The sequence below is a fragment of the Micropterus salmoides genome, unplaced genomic scaffold (genome assembly GCF_014851395.1).
Source record: "Micropterus salmoides isolate LMB-PRFRI ecotype aquatic unplaced genomic scaffold, ASM1485139v1 Ms_hic_scaffold_22, whole genome shotgun sequence".
Taxonomy (NCBI): domain Eukaryota; kingdom Metazoa; phylum Chordata; class Actinopteri; order Centrarchiformes; family Centrarchidae; genus Micropterus; species Micropterus salmoides.
Genome location: NW_024041373.1, coordinates 17,698,247 through 17,712,614, shown reverse-complemented (window position 1 = coordinate 17,712,614; position 14,368 = coordinate 17,698,247). Strand labels below are relative to the sequence as shown.

At 39.6% G+C, this 14,368-nt stretch overlaps 1 protein-coding gene and 1 long non-coding RNA gene across 4 annotated transcripts in view; one reads left to right on the top strand and one right to left on the bottom strand.

Moving 5' to 3' along the window:
• The window catches only part of LOC119917222 (cGMP-dependent protein kinase 1), an 84,123-nt gene that overhangs the window by 15,553 nt on the left and 54,202 nt on the right, over nt 1–14,368 (top strand). The gene's annotated exons all lie outside the window — the stretch shown is intronic.
• LOC119917223 overlaps nt 1–14,368 on the bottom strand; it is a 58,281-nt gene that overhangs the window by 14,151 nt on the left and 29,762 nt on the right. For both annotated transcript variants that reach the window (XR_005447243.1, XR_005447242.1), the window contains exon 4: nt 5,732–5,877. This is a non-coding gene — a long non-coding RNA (uncharacterized LOC119917223). The remainder of the gene's footprint in view (nt 1–5,731; nt 5,878–14,368) is intronic.

Sequence of the window (14,368 nt, the reverse complement as noted above, 5' to 3'; positions counted from 1 at the left end):
CACGTTATCACCTCTCTGTCACCTTGTACTTTACCTTACAGGCTGAGTTATTAAAACCTGACATGAAATCTCCAGAGCCCCTCAACATTCACTATTTTATTTGTTTTTATACTTAGGTAGTTAGGTATAGAGTAGGTTATAGAGTGAAAATTGAGTTTTGTAATTCCCTTCTGCTCTCTTCTGCTACATAGCAGACAATATACATTAATAAAGAATCAATTATGAATGTTGTTAGGGAACTGTCATTATTGTGAAATGTATTAGTCCTTCAACCTGACAAGCATCTTAACGAACTAGCCACCAGCCAAAATAATCAACTGGCCAAAAGAACAATCTACTAGTTGACCAAGAATCAAAAGAGACAAAATGAATAAATGTCTTTGTGTGAGGTTCTGACAGCTGTTACGGTTTAAAGCACTCATCCACAGGCTGGAGTCCCTCTGTGCTCACTGACCAATGAGGCAGAGTAAAGTAAAGGGAGATGGGGTCCTCTCTCATCTTAAGCAGAGCTTAGAGATGTAATCAACAGGGGCACCTGAGTGTGACTTGGTGTCATAGTTGTGAAAGAACACAATATGTAAAGCAAACTGGAAGCACTATGTAGTTGTAATACACGCACTACTGCGTCTATTACTGCTGCTCCTAGTACTATCTAATGCTGTTAATAAAACATCGACTGATGTTTGTAATTATTATGATATATTCGCATATAAATAAGATGATATGAAAAAAAAGAAAATCCACTGGCTTGCAGAAACAGTGCACAAACCCACTGCACTGCATTGTTGCCTGGCAACTTAACTAATACAGCTCAGCAAAGTAAAATGTTGAAGCTCACAGATTTTGGTTTGATTGGCTTTGGAGAACACAGCATAGTTAACGTTCGATGCAACAGCTGCTACCTTTTGTATCTTGACAGCACTGTACAGCAGCCAATTGTAGCTTAGAAATTAACCTTAACCCACTGCCCCGGCTGCTGAAAAGCATCTCAGGGAACTCAATTGCAGTTATTTTAGAATAAAATTTAATGCAAGATCGTCTGTGTGCGTGTGTACTTACTTACTTAACATGGCATGCAATACCATTATTACTCATAAAGCTGTCCCTCTTTAAGCCTATCGGCTCTCATGATAACTTTAATGAGGCTCTCAGTGGAGGTTTATTAAGACGTCACCTGAGGAAAAGGTGAGGGGTCTGTAATTAGAATGGCATTTAAACATTCTCCCTAGTTATCACACACACACACATTTCTTGTCATTCACTTGACTGACAGCATTGTCGATGCATCAGGTGTGAAAAATCAATTCTTGTGAAAGAGCCCACAGGAAATTTTTACCTTCTGGCATCATGCAATGTGATTTCTAATTCAAAGCTGAGACAGTAACAGTGAATTAACCAGATAAAAAGCCTCTATAGATCAGAGCTACATCAGAAATTGATTTTTCATACACGAACAGCGGTGAAAAGAGGGCAAAACACGTGGATAAAAACAGGAAATAGAATTTTCTATACACTATACCATATTTAGGTAGCATTTGGACTTTCAAGGTATGTAAACATACACCTGCGTTTGCTGACATTCAATAGCCTAATGATCTCACTTACTTCTATCAAGAAGAATATAACTTCAGCAAATGTGCCATTTATGTGCAAATAGTGTGTATGCGTGTTGCAGACTACTAATTTCACCTAAACCGAGCAGTGCATCATCTGCCCCGAACACAAAGTGAAAAATACAAGTGTCGTTTATCATTTCCCCTCTCTGCTTCTAAGTTGTTCCCTTTGTCACTCTCTCTTTCAATCTCTCTCACACACACATACACACGCAAAGTTAGAAATGATCAATTCAAAAGGCTCAAATATCAGTCATGCATGTTTCCCTCTCCTCCTCACATTTGACCCCAATCTGTCCTCTTTTCTCAACTTGCTCATCACTTCTTCTTTTCCTCTTCTGTCTTATTCCTCTTCACCCATCTGTCCATCAAACCTCATTTTTATTCAGCTTTTTTCTCTTTTATATTCGCTGCCTTTCTTTCCTATTCTGTCTTCACTGTCTTTCCCTCTTCTCTGATTAACGTGAGATAGCCTTTGTCCCCCCCCCCCCCCGAACTCTAAAATAAGAATTGATCTCTATTTTCCCTCCACAGAGGCTGATGAATACACCTCAGAGCAAGAATTAATGAGTAATTTGTGAAAGATCCCTGAGCCTTTATCCTCTTTGTGTCTAACCTCGCTTTTGAGAGTTCCTCATCTGGAAAGATGATGAAAGCTGTGTGTGTCTGTGTGTATGCGTGTATTTGTGTGTGTGTGTGTGTGTGTGTGTGTGACATAAGAGGAGCAGAGGAAGGGGAGACGGAAGGAAAGGCGGACAAAGATAAAAAGAGCTCACAAGCATATGAGCTGAATATTATTCTGAAATGTTTGATTCTCCATTCTTTGCTTCATTATATACTGTACTGTACTGTGTGCTTGTTGCGGTGAGTATGTTTGTGTGTATGTGTGTGTGTGTGTGTAGCTGAATGTGTGCATGTTGAGCGGACCTAAAGTTGCATTAATGTAATACATGTGGTGACATAAACAAAAAAATGCAAGGAAGAAATTTTTGCTAAGCTGAATCTTTTGTTTTATTTCAGTCGCCCATGTTGTTTGTGATAAAAATAAAATCCACTTTCGCTCGAGTCGGGGGGCTTGAACCTTTTTTGGCTTCTAAAAGGGGGAGTTACAGAAAAAATTTGAGAACAGCTGGTGTATGGGGAGGTGTTGGGCATAGACTCTGAGTAATGCTTAGAGTCTGCTGTGACAGGATAAGCTCTGTGTTTGCTGAAGTTTAGACTTGAGGATACAAGATAGGGCAATGAGTAATCTGGCCTGCTACAGTGGCAGACAAATCCTCGCTGTCACCCCTAGACTAACATGTGCACAGCACAAACACATGAAATAGCTGCAGAAATAAAGCAAATGTGTTTATGCACTGACTCTAAACAACATTGTTACCTGAGGACAGTGTGACGATGCCTTTAAAGTTTATGTAATCCTTAAGATTTCAGTCCTGGTTGATGTGGTGACACCTGTAGTTACTGGTGGTAACAGCAAGTGTGGTTTAAGACTACAGATCACAGAAGAAACTTAATACATATTTGTACCAGGAATGTGGCCCAGTTTGAAATACTACAAATATATAGTCACCATTGTAGTACCTCATTTGGCGACAGGCAATGACAGAAATCGATATCTAGTATATATATAACTTTAAGTTACATTCTTTAAGAAGCCTTAATAAGGTGAGCTTGGAAAGGCCAGTTTCATCAATCACTGTCACTGGACTCAAGGTTTACAGGACTTTGAGATAAGGGTTTCTTTTAAATTTCTCTTCTCTCAATGCAGACTTTTTATTGAGTCTCCTGAGTTAAAATTCATCTCTTTGATCTCTTTTTGAAATTTGATTGCCTCCGCCAAATACTCTGAACCCCAGCATGAGAATCCTCACATTTTTTGTGCAAAATACAAATCTCTGTTATAAGCTGACTGTGTGTGTGTATGTGTGTATAATATTTTATCTAAGCATACACAGAAACTGTAAAATTATAGAGTCGGAGCATATCTCTGTTGTATCTTAACTATCTCAACCTTTCCAAAACAAGGAAAAACAGCCTTAAGATTTTTTGACATTATCTAAGGTTAAAGTGGTCATATTGCTCTCATTTTCAGGTTCATAATTTTATTTAGGGGTTGTACCACAGTAGGTTTACATGGTTTAATTTTTTAAAAACACCTTATTTTTGTCATCCTGCACATTGCTGCAGCAACTCTTTTTACACTGTCTGTTGAACGCTCCGTTTTAGCTATAGAGCGAAGCATCTCACTTCTATTGATCTTTGTTTGGAGTTGCACATGCACAGAACCCAGTTAAGGACTACTAGCCAATCAGAAGCAGAGTAGGGTGGGTCCTGACAAGACGGTAACCTTGGCTTTGGTTCAGCTGTACATGTTCCCGAACCAGCATCGCAACCACGACTGGGAAAAAAATGTTTCAGAGTGGCAAGTTATTAATTTGTAAGAAATGGATCATTCATACGTAACGTTTTAACTGTGCTCTGTCACTACATCACAGTAACAACATCATGTCCATTGACTGCCTAGAGGGTATCTAATGTTTGGTAGGGAGGGTGGGGGTGAGGGGAGGCATCCGGTGGACGTCTCGTCACTGTGAGTGCTGCAGCTCAGTGTGTTTCTCTACCAGTGTTTTCGAAGGCATGACTGACTAGCTGCTAGGCGAGCATTATGACGTGTATTACAAAGTGACGCAGATAGTTTATGGAAGTAAAGGAGCTGTTTTCAGGCAGTTCAGTGTTTTCTGTGGGAGCTGATTACTTCCTTTGAGGTGGACTTTGGGCTTTTTCACTTTCCAAACCTATTAAATGCACAAAAAAGACACAATAAAGGACAAAGACTCTTTAAACAATCCTTAGCACCACTGAGGAGCATGTGATCTTTAAGCAATTGGGAAAGTTAGAAATACAAGTTTTTAGCCCACAATGACAGTCCAGAACATGACTATAGATGGCGATATGACTGTTTGTCCATCCCTTTGGTTCAGATTTAAATACGTCAGCAAAGGCTGCCCTGAAAGTACAAAAAATCCGGTTTTCCCACTTCACATGAACTATACTAACTTAATCCCTTAATCATTGAATTTGTCTAACACTTTGGTTTATGCCCGAATAGCTACAAAACCTATGACATTCCCATCAGTTCTGATTTTACTTTGTGTTTAGTGCTAATTTAGCACGCTAACATGCTAAACTAAGATGCAGAACATGGTCAACATTATACCTAGCATTTAGCTCACAGCGGTGCTCAAGTACAGCCTCACAGAGCTGCTAGTGTCACTGTAGACTCTTTGTCTTGCTCTGTATATGTGTACTTTTAAGCATGTAAATACTGCATCTTTACGTTTGTGTAACTTGTGTCCCCAACACTCAAATCCAAATTTCCGTGTAAATACCTTCTCATGTCTGTGGTGATGCAGTGGCGAATGAAATTAGAGCAGGCTGCGGAAATTAGAGAGGCCCATTATTGTAGTACTTTAGATGCCATATTAATCTGTATTCAAATTTTGAAGCTGTCTAATTAAGTCTGGTCCGCAGAAAAGAAAAGCTACAGTATGTGCACATCGCATGGACGCTAACTAACTGCTAATTACAACACTGTGATTTGGTCTGTGAATACAAAATGATCATTTTCACTGGTCCCTGCTCGTGCCATCAATCAGCTTGTCAACACAGGCGCCATAATCGGAGTTTGATGACTGGGAGAGTAGCTAGGATGAAACTCGGCCTATTATAATGTTTTAATGAAAACAGAGATAGGAGAGGGTTCTAGATAAGAAAATTTAACTGCTGTGTCTCATTTCACATGTCCTATTCCTCCCACTGGATGGAAGTAACCTTCAGTGCGAGGCTGAAAGGCTCTGAAAGTAGACGTATGGTCTACACTATGTTCTTGCAGAATTCCTGTCTCCAAGGTAATATGATGTAAAAAGGATGAAACCCGCTGCCCTTTCATATCCTGTTGACAACACACTATTGAGTGTCTTTAGGTCTCACCAACCACTTGTACAAAACTGTAGCGTAAATTCCACCGTGGAGATGGCAGGGAGGGTGTCTCAGTTGAACTGAAAAAGATTGGAAGTGCTCTCATTTCAAATGATAGGATGTTCAGCAGTGCTCACCTATAGCATCAGGTGTCCTTCCTCTTCTTTCTCTCCTGCTGTCTTTCTGTTTCTTTTATCCTCTCTTAGTCGCTGCCTTCTTACATTTCTCACCCCACTTCTCTCGCCTTCTCACAGCTCTCTTTTTCTTTTCCTTTTTGTTGCCCCTGCAATAAAATTGGCACACGTTTAAGAAGACAGATTGACGTCAGCCAGTTTGTGCAAAGATCCAGCCCGCAGATGAGTGCATATATACAAATATGTCTGTTCTTGTCAATTTAAAATGGAACAGTGGCACCGGTGTTTCATGACAAGACTCACACACAGAATGAAAGTGAACTGAGTGCACTCCAGCATTACAGCTGGACCTCGTGCTACACTAGTCAGTCAGCAAAGGTTTGAGTAGAAGGAGTTTTTGAGAGAAAACAATGGACATGATTACACCAGAGAACAATACACGCCCTGAATCAGGGCCAATCACTTGCATGCTTGAATGTGGGCAGAAGTTGAAATATTTTGGTACCACATCTTACAACTTCAGCATAAGTGGATTTCAGCAACACAGTACAGAAACTGCAGTCTCCCTCCTCCCACCTTCAATTGGTAAGATTCTTGAAGTAGCAGACGGCTGCACAGACAGTTTGTTGAAAGCTGATAACAGTCAACAAGCATATATGTTGGAGATGATGCAGGCGTGCTGCTCTGTGGAACGAGGATGGTGGACTCTGGGCAAACATCAAACTGTCAAACCTACTCTAATCACACCATCACACAGCTAAACAGAGCAGGTTGTAGCTTAAAGTATAGACAGTGGTAAGCATTATAACACAACTAGCTAACTAATGTCACAGTTCAGTGGCCATGATCGGATAATCGCATGGTACAGGTTGTTAGTAGGATTAGATGTAGCTGTTAACCATGACGGCAGAGATGCACCTGCTGCTGCCCATTCAAAACTCACAACACCAGCAACGACGGGTGGCAGCTGCAGGTCTGAACATATCTTAACGTTTTCATTCCACAAGACAACACATCTTTCATTCACATCACATTCATTATCCTGCTGCTTGTATGCTTTCAGCCCGCAGTTACACAAACAGGGATTCTCTGAAATAAAAACACTTAGTGTTTGTCATTTCCAGTGCCCGGGCGCTTAATAAGTCTCTCCCATTCTAAGCCTTCCTCCCTAATTAATAACATAACTTCCCACTTTATCTCTCTTTGTTCTTGCCATTGGCTTCAGCCCACATCCATGTTTTCCGTCTTATTTTGTTCTTCACTGAAGAGAAAAATAACGCATTTGTGCCTGAAAACTGCAGCAGAAAAACAAGTCCTCGTGACTTAACGTGGTCACAGTTCTGTGATCAGCAGGAATGACCTTTAAAAAAAAAACACGTTGATTAATTTAATAAAGGTCTGCCATAAATTAGCCTCAAACCCAAGGACAAAAGTTTTGACATCTAACACTTTAAATATCTTCTTACTGAATATGAAGTAGAGCGCTGCATTAATCTTGAGATCTATTTATTCTATTTTTCATTTTCTGCTCACTGTGTTGATTCATGTGTCTCTATTTTTCACAGCTGGGCAGCTGTGAATATTTGTTCAGCTGAAAGTGTTTTTTGAGAGGTCACATTGTGTTCTTTCAAAAACAAGGTGGAAACAGAAATAACTGCTCAGAGCTGATGTACTTTTAAAAGGCCAATAAGCCATAATTTCTGGGCTATATCAGTCAAACTTTTGACTGCAATTTACGAGATCTTTCAAGTTACAGCTTTTTGTTAAGAAACAAAAAGCAGATGGAGATTTTTTAACCCTGGAATTTTCTAAACCCATTTCAGTCTCTGTTGAATAGATCCCACGCTCTGTCTTGTTTCTCCCATGGCTTTTCCTCCACAAAACCATTCAAACTGTCAGACAGATCGTGACTGCCTTTCTCCCAGACATATCACTGCTGACCTGAAGTCAGAAGTATCAACTTGGGCCTTGTACCACCTAAAACCTTAAGTGGTAACGACCCCTATTTTTTGGCCAGTGGGAGCAGGATGAAACAATGTTCTGCTTGATCTACTACCAAATGTTCCTCCCTTTCTCCAGTGGATAGTAATAAGATTGGGTAATCTGACCCCTGAGCAGTGGCGGAAGAACAAGGCCATCATGATGTGATGGTGGTTGTATGTTATCCTCTAGTGGATTTGAACTCCCCCACATCCTGTTTCACAATGTCCATTGCTGCTTGAAAAACATCAAAACTATCAATGGAAGAAGAGGAGGAAGAATTCACCAGTATCCTGCGCCTGACCCCTGAAACTCTATTTATACACACAGCCTAATGGCCTCAGTGTCAAGTTAACAGATGTCCCTTTCTCCAAATTTATTTCTCATCACAAAAATGCCTTTATCTTTAGTCTAATCTTGTTAATCGTACCCATCAGGGTTTGTCTGAAAGACGGGTAACTGATCTAATTTGGTCAGATATCCTTCAGATCTATTTAAATCACTCCTGTTAGGGGGTTAGTAGGAGCACATTCAAGTCTTCAGCACTAGTGTGAGATAAAGTCGACCCAGAAGACGGCAGCTTTTTGATTTGGAATGCAGCCAATATCACATCTGATCTTGAGCCAGAGGGAAGTCTGCTCTGAGGTCTGTCCTGATGCCCTGCTATGTGGAGCGCACTGCTGTGTGCATTCAAATGATCATCCATTAACAACACTACACAGCCTCAGGGGAAGACATGCTGTGATACACAGACAATGAAACCCCAGTTAACATTATACATATCGTATTTTAGGCATAATTTGCCTTTAGACAAGACAGTATACAGCTGTTGTTAAATGGCTCAGTAAGATGTAAATGTGCTGTACTTTGATATCAGATTGGCTGCCCAATGAGAGAGCGTGTATTTACCTGTTGTGTTGTTATTTGAATAAAACTTGTACTTGCACTTGCATATGAGAGGTGCATTTCAAGTGAATTTGGAGCTACTGTTATAAAGAAGTGTGATAATGCAGGTCTTATTAGGCACAAAAATTTGAAATGAGCTGGACCATGTGCTGCTGCGTGTGTATGGATTCATGTAAACTTCTGAATAACAGTTCATCAGTTCAAATAATTGAATAATTGGATTATTTAATTTCCTAGAAGTTCCCTAACAGCCTGCAGTCGGTGAGTTGTCCAAATCAAGCACGATGCTCTGACAGCTCACTTCTCTCAGGAATTAATTATTTGGCTATCCACAGGAAGTTATTAGCTTTGCCATAGTCAAGCTCAACGTTTTTGCTACCCGATGTGTTGTTGTCTTAGCCCCTACATGAACCAAACCACAAAACACTGCTTTTATTACACCACAGACCAGCCTTCACTGCACTTAATGAAGGTCTGTGTCTTGTGTCCTTTTGAATAGGGCAGCAATTATTTGTATTGATACACATTGCATCTATTTCTATCTACACATCACTTTAGAGACTTTATTTGTTTGCACTTCCTGTGTCTTCCTCCTGAAACTAAAAGTCAGGCTACTCATTTTAATGGCTCAAAGCCTCCCATCAACAGCCAACTATTATTGCTTAGCTTATTGTGATATGGCAAGGTTTAACAGGCACTTTTAGGCAGAGATGGGGACTCGAGTTTGACACTCGGATTTGAGTCCAACTTAAGTCGCACAACCAATGACTTCAGACTTGACTTGAGACTCGTCATCAAAAGGCCTCTGACTTGACTCGGACTCGAGGTCCGTGACTCGTCAGCAATTTTTATTTTTAGGAAACGTCTGATGAGCTTGCTGTTATTCCCATCCCTGCATTACCCATAACCTACCTATGCAATGCGTACTATGGATGTGCTGTGCGCGACCACACGTGAGAGAGTACAACAAACTCCGGCAGCTGCTGTGCCATTCGTGATAAACAACAAGGCCCAAACAAAGAAGCGCTAAACGCAAAATAGGTTAGTAACCCGTGAACATGTTTAGCTCAGCACTGGCCATCTAATGTTAGCTTGCTTCTTCCTTTAGCTAACCTAGAGGTTAACTCCGACTGTGTTATGAAAAGATAAATGAGCATTTGTTTTCTTGCCAAACTTGTGGTGGTCGATTAATGTAATCATTTCCGTCCCACTGGCTGCCATCAGATTAATTATTAACGGTGGCTGCAAACAGGCTACAGGTTTATTGTTGTTCATGTAATATTACAGTTTTATTTAGTTAGGCCATAACTTTACACTGGTTTGAGAGTCTGAGGGTGTTTTGAATTACAGCAGTTTATAATCATCGATTGCATTGCACATTACATGGTTGTGCTCTGTGAAAAAAAGGTTACAGGTTTATTGTTGATCATGTAACGTTACAGTTTTATTTAGTTAACATTACACTGGGTTTGAGAGCCTGCGGTTGGTGTTGACTTACAGCAGTTAATAAGCTGTCATTAATTGCATTGCACTGCATTGGTTGTTCTTTGTAAATGAAAAAACAGGTTACAGTTACAGAATCCCTTATAACAAAGCAGTTTGTAAGCAGCCTGGTTTGAACGCAGAAGGTGATACAACATTCATTATAACCATGAGATACTTGAGACTTGACTTGGATTAACTCAGTGACTTAAGACTTGACTTGGACTCTAGCGCAAAGACTTGTGAGCATCTGTGCTTTTAGGGTGCACAATTAATGATAGGCAATATCCTCCTTCTCTCAGACATCAACATGAACTCTTTATACACCTGATTAGATAAAGGCAACAAACACGCAGCGTTGTCTTTTGTCTTTGCTTACAATTTCTGAACTGGAAAAACATGGCAGCTGTTATGAAAATTGTCAATTTTGACGAGTCACATCATCATCTCGACACCCCTCACAGTTTACTGATTAGTCTGTTACATATTTTTCAGGCTTGATCAATTCTCAATGGCTGTTATCCAGACTTAAATCTTGCAGTGAATTGATCTCACAAATTATAGTCTTTATAGACATTGCACTCCAAAAAAACCTTCAGCTATACTCAGTTCATGAAACAGTTTACAGTTGCTCTTGTAAACAAGCATCAGGAGTTCCCTCTCTCCTGGGAGAAATCCTGAGGTGCACAGGAAGTTGTCTATTTTATTTTCATCAGGGACTGCAGTTGAAAATTAGCTTCGAGCTAAATCTGGTACACAGTTGTAACATTTATCTTTAATGTAACTGTACATGGTCCTCTTCAAACATAAATAAATAAATAAATGCATGCATTCGAAAGCACAGTTACCATCTTTATAAGATTCAGACATAACACATTTCTGAAAGTGAGCATTGTGATTATGTGCCATTTAAAAACGCATTTGAGTGAGAGATTTGAAAGAGATCTATAGTGTGTATGTTTTTCAATTAATCTTCTTGAACTGATAATAGTGAAAGATGCACAAACACTGCATTGTTAAAAATACGAATGAAGCTTTTTAATGGCAAGACATCTAGTTTTTTTTAAATCGCCAGTTTCATTTGAGTGGAACAAGAGGTCAGTGTTACAGGAAGCTCTGACACAAGAAAAGGGCTGTTAAAGAAGGGTAGTGAAAACAGCAGGGAAGTAGTAAAATGATGACACGCTGTAAGAACTGAAGACTTTCTCTGCATGCATAGTTTCTTGCTGGGTGTTAATGGATAATGTATTGTTTACCATGGCTGAAAATGGGCACTCTAGATCAGCAGAAGAGGAGCTGTGCATAAAAACCTCACAAAAATTAAAACTACAAGTGCAATACTGCAAAAGAATAGGAGAATTAAAAGCGGACTCTTAAACATTAGATCTCTCACTTCTAAAGGTGTTCTAGTAAATGAATCAATGTCAGATTATATTAATTTATTTTGTCTTACTGAAACCTGTTAGCATGTTAGCCTAAATAAATCCACTCCTCCCAGTCATATTAATACTCACATTCCTCGAGGCAAAGGCCGAGGAGGTGGAGTTACAGCTATCTTCAACTCAAGCCTACTAATCAGCTCTAAACCTAAACTAAATTATAACTCATTTGAAAGACTTGTTCTTAGCCTTTCACTCCCAAGCTGGAAATCAGTGCAACCAATTCAATTTGTTATAGTGTACCGAGCACCTGGTCCGTACTCTGAATTCTTATCTGAATTTGAGTATTTGTCAACTTTAAAAACAGATAAAAACTTTTAAAACAGATAAAGTTATTATTGTAGAGGATTTTAATATTCATGTGGACATTGAGAATGATAGCCATAGTACAGCATTTATCTCTCTATTAGATTCAATTGGTTTCTCTCAAAGTGTTCATAAACTGACTCACGGTTTTAACCACACCCTCGACCTTGTTCTGGTATATTGTATTCAAATTGAACTTTAATAGTGTTCCCACAGAATCCCTTTTTATCTGACCACTATCTAATAACTTTTGAGTTTCTCTTGCGGAACTACACACCATTAAGCAAACATTTCTATACAAGTTGTCTGTCTGATAGTGCTGTAGCTAAATTTAAGGATGTGATTCCATCCATCCATCCATCCATCTATCGTCAACCGCTTATCCTTGCGGGGGGCTGGAGCCAATCCCAGTTGACATCGGGCGAAAGGCGGGGTACACCCTGGACAGGTCGCCATTCCAGGATGTGATTCCATCAGTTCTTAATTCATTATCAAGTCACAAAGTAATGGAGGACTCCTATGCTAATTTCAGCCCCTCCGAAATCGATCATCTTGTTAATAGTGCTGCAGGCTCGCTGCGAATGACACTCGACTCTGTTGACACTCTCAAAGACGGTGAGCTCCATGGTATAACACTGAAACCCTCAAATTAAAGCAAATATCGCCAAACTGGAAAATTCTTGTTTAATTTGGCAAGATAGTCTTAAAACATATAGGAAGGCCCTCCGTAATGCCAGAGCAGCGTACTACTCATCATTAATAGAGGAAAAAAGGAACAACCCCAGGTTTCTTTTCAGCACTGTAGCCAGGCTGACAGAGAGTCACAGCTCTATTGAGCCAAGTATTCCCATAGCTCTCAACAGTAATGACCTCATGAACTTCTTTAATGATAAAACTTTTACAATTAGAAACAAAATTCACCAAGACCTACTCTCAACTGGCACCGACTTATCTCTAAACTCAGGAACCTTAGAAACAACTGTAAAACCAGATATATGTTTAGACTGTTTTGCTTCCCTCAATCTTTACCAACTAACTTTGATAATTTCTTCATCTAAACCATCAACTTAGCCTCTTAGACCCCATCCCGACTAGGTTGCTTAAAGAAGTTTTATATTTTATATTTATTGTTATTATTATTATTATAATTAACATTACGATTATTATCATTAACATTACGATTATAATTAACATTAATAAATATCTGTACCATTATTCATTCAGTCTGTACCAACATTACCTTTACTGTCTGTACTTCTGTGTGTATATTGTGTAGGCTTCTCCCCCCCTTCCCCTCCATCCCTCCCTCTTTATGGCTATTCTCTCTCTCTCTCTCTCTCTCACCCCAACCGGTCGAGGCAGATGGCCGCCCACCCTGAGCCATGGTTCTGCTCGAGGTTTCTGCCTCTTAAAAGGAAGTTTTTCCTTGCCTCTGTTGCCTAGTTCTTGCTCATGGTGGGAATCGTTGGGTTTCTGTAAATAATATTACAGACTCACTTGCTCTTTTCATTTTTCATCAGGAGCCGACTTTAACTGTTTTCTTTGGGGTTTTTGCTCTCTGTGAATTAGAGTTATGGTCTCACTGGAACGTTGCCAGGAAAGCATACATGCTTGATGAGGCTTGTCTAAACACAGTAGCAGCAGCCATCCCCCCAGTCACAGGGGCAGTGAACCTCTTACAGTGTTAAAAAAAAAAACACGAATTCACTTGCTTAAAGCTGAAGTTATACTTCTCAGGACTGCACGTTTGTTTTATGCTTGTGCAGATGGGGGGCATAACTTAAAGTAACACACGTACTAAGAAGCAGTGTCGTTTAGTGAACCACAATGTAAAGAAAACACAGAAGAAATCAGGAAATGGAAAACAGTTTTACCCTGATGACAGTGTAAACAAACCACCTCGTCCGTGAAACAGACATTAAGGAATTTGTATTTATCAACGTAAATGGATGGGAGAAGGGGCGACAATATTAAGGGCAATGAAGAAGATCAATTATGGCAGTACTATAGCAAACTGTACGCCCAAACCCTGAAAGAAAAAATTGAGAAAATTTCCCTACAGGATGTTAGATCAACCAATCAGCTTGCTTGCTGTGTAGGTTCGCTAAGACGTTTACTTGCATGTCCACAGCAACTATGTTGTTTTTTTATTTATTTTTTGCTGGTTGTGGTAAAAGCCTAGTGCTATTGGAATATATTAGATTAATGATGTCAAAGGCATTTAGTTATCCTTAATTATTCCTCCTCACATAACAGAGGTAGTAGGTAATGCTTTTTTAATGCAAAAATATGTTTACTTTGGAAATGGGTATGGATGGTGACTATTTGAATCCAAACATATACAATAATATTACTTTAGAGTATGCTTTGTGAATGCCTCAGTCCCGATAACATACACATATCTTTACATACAGTATACTGACTTCAACTTCAAGGCATACCCTGTTGTGTCTGTGAGTTATGGAATGTTAAGCTTTAAGTAGATTTTTCTCACGTTGGTACTGCTGCATTGCTATTTAACAGGACC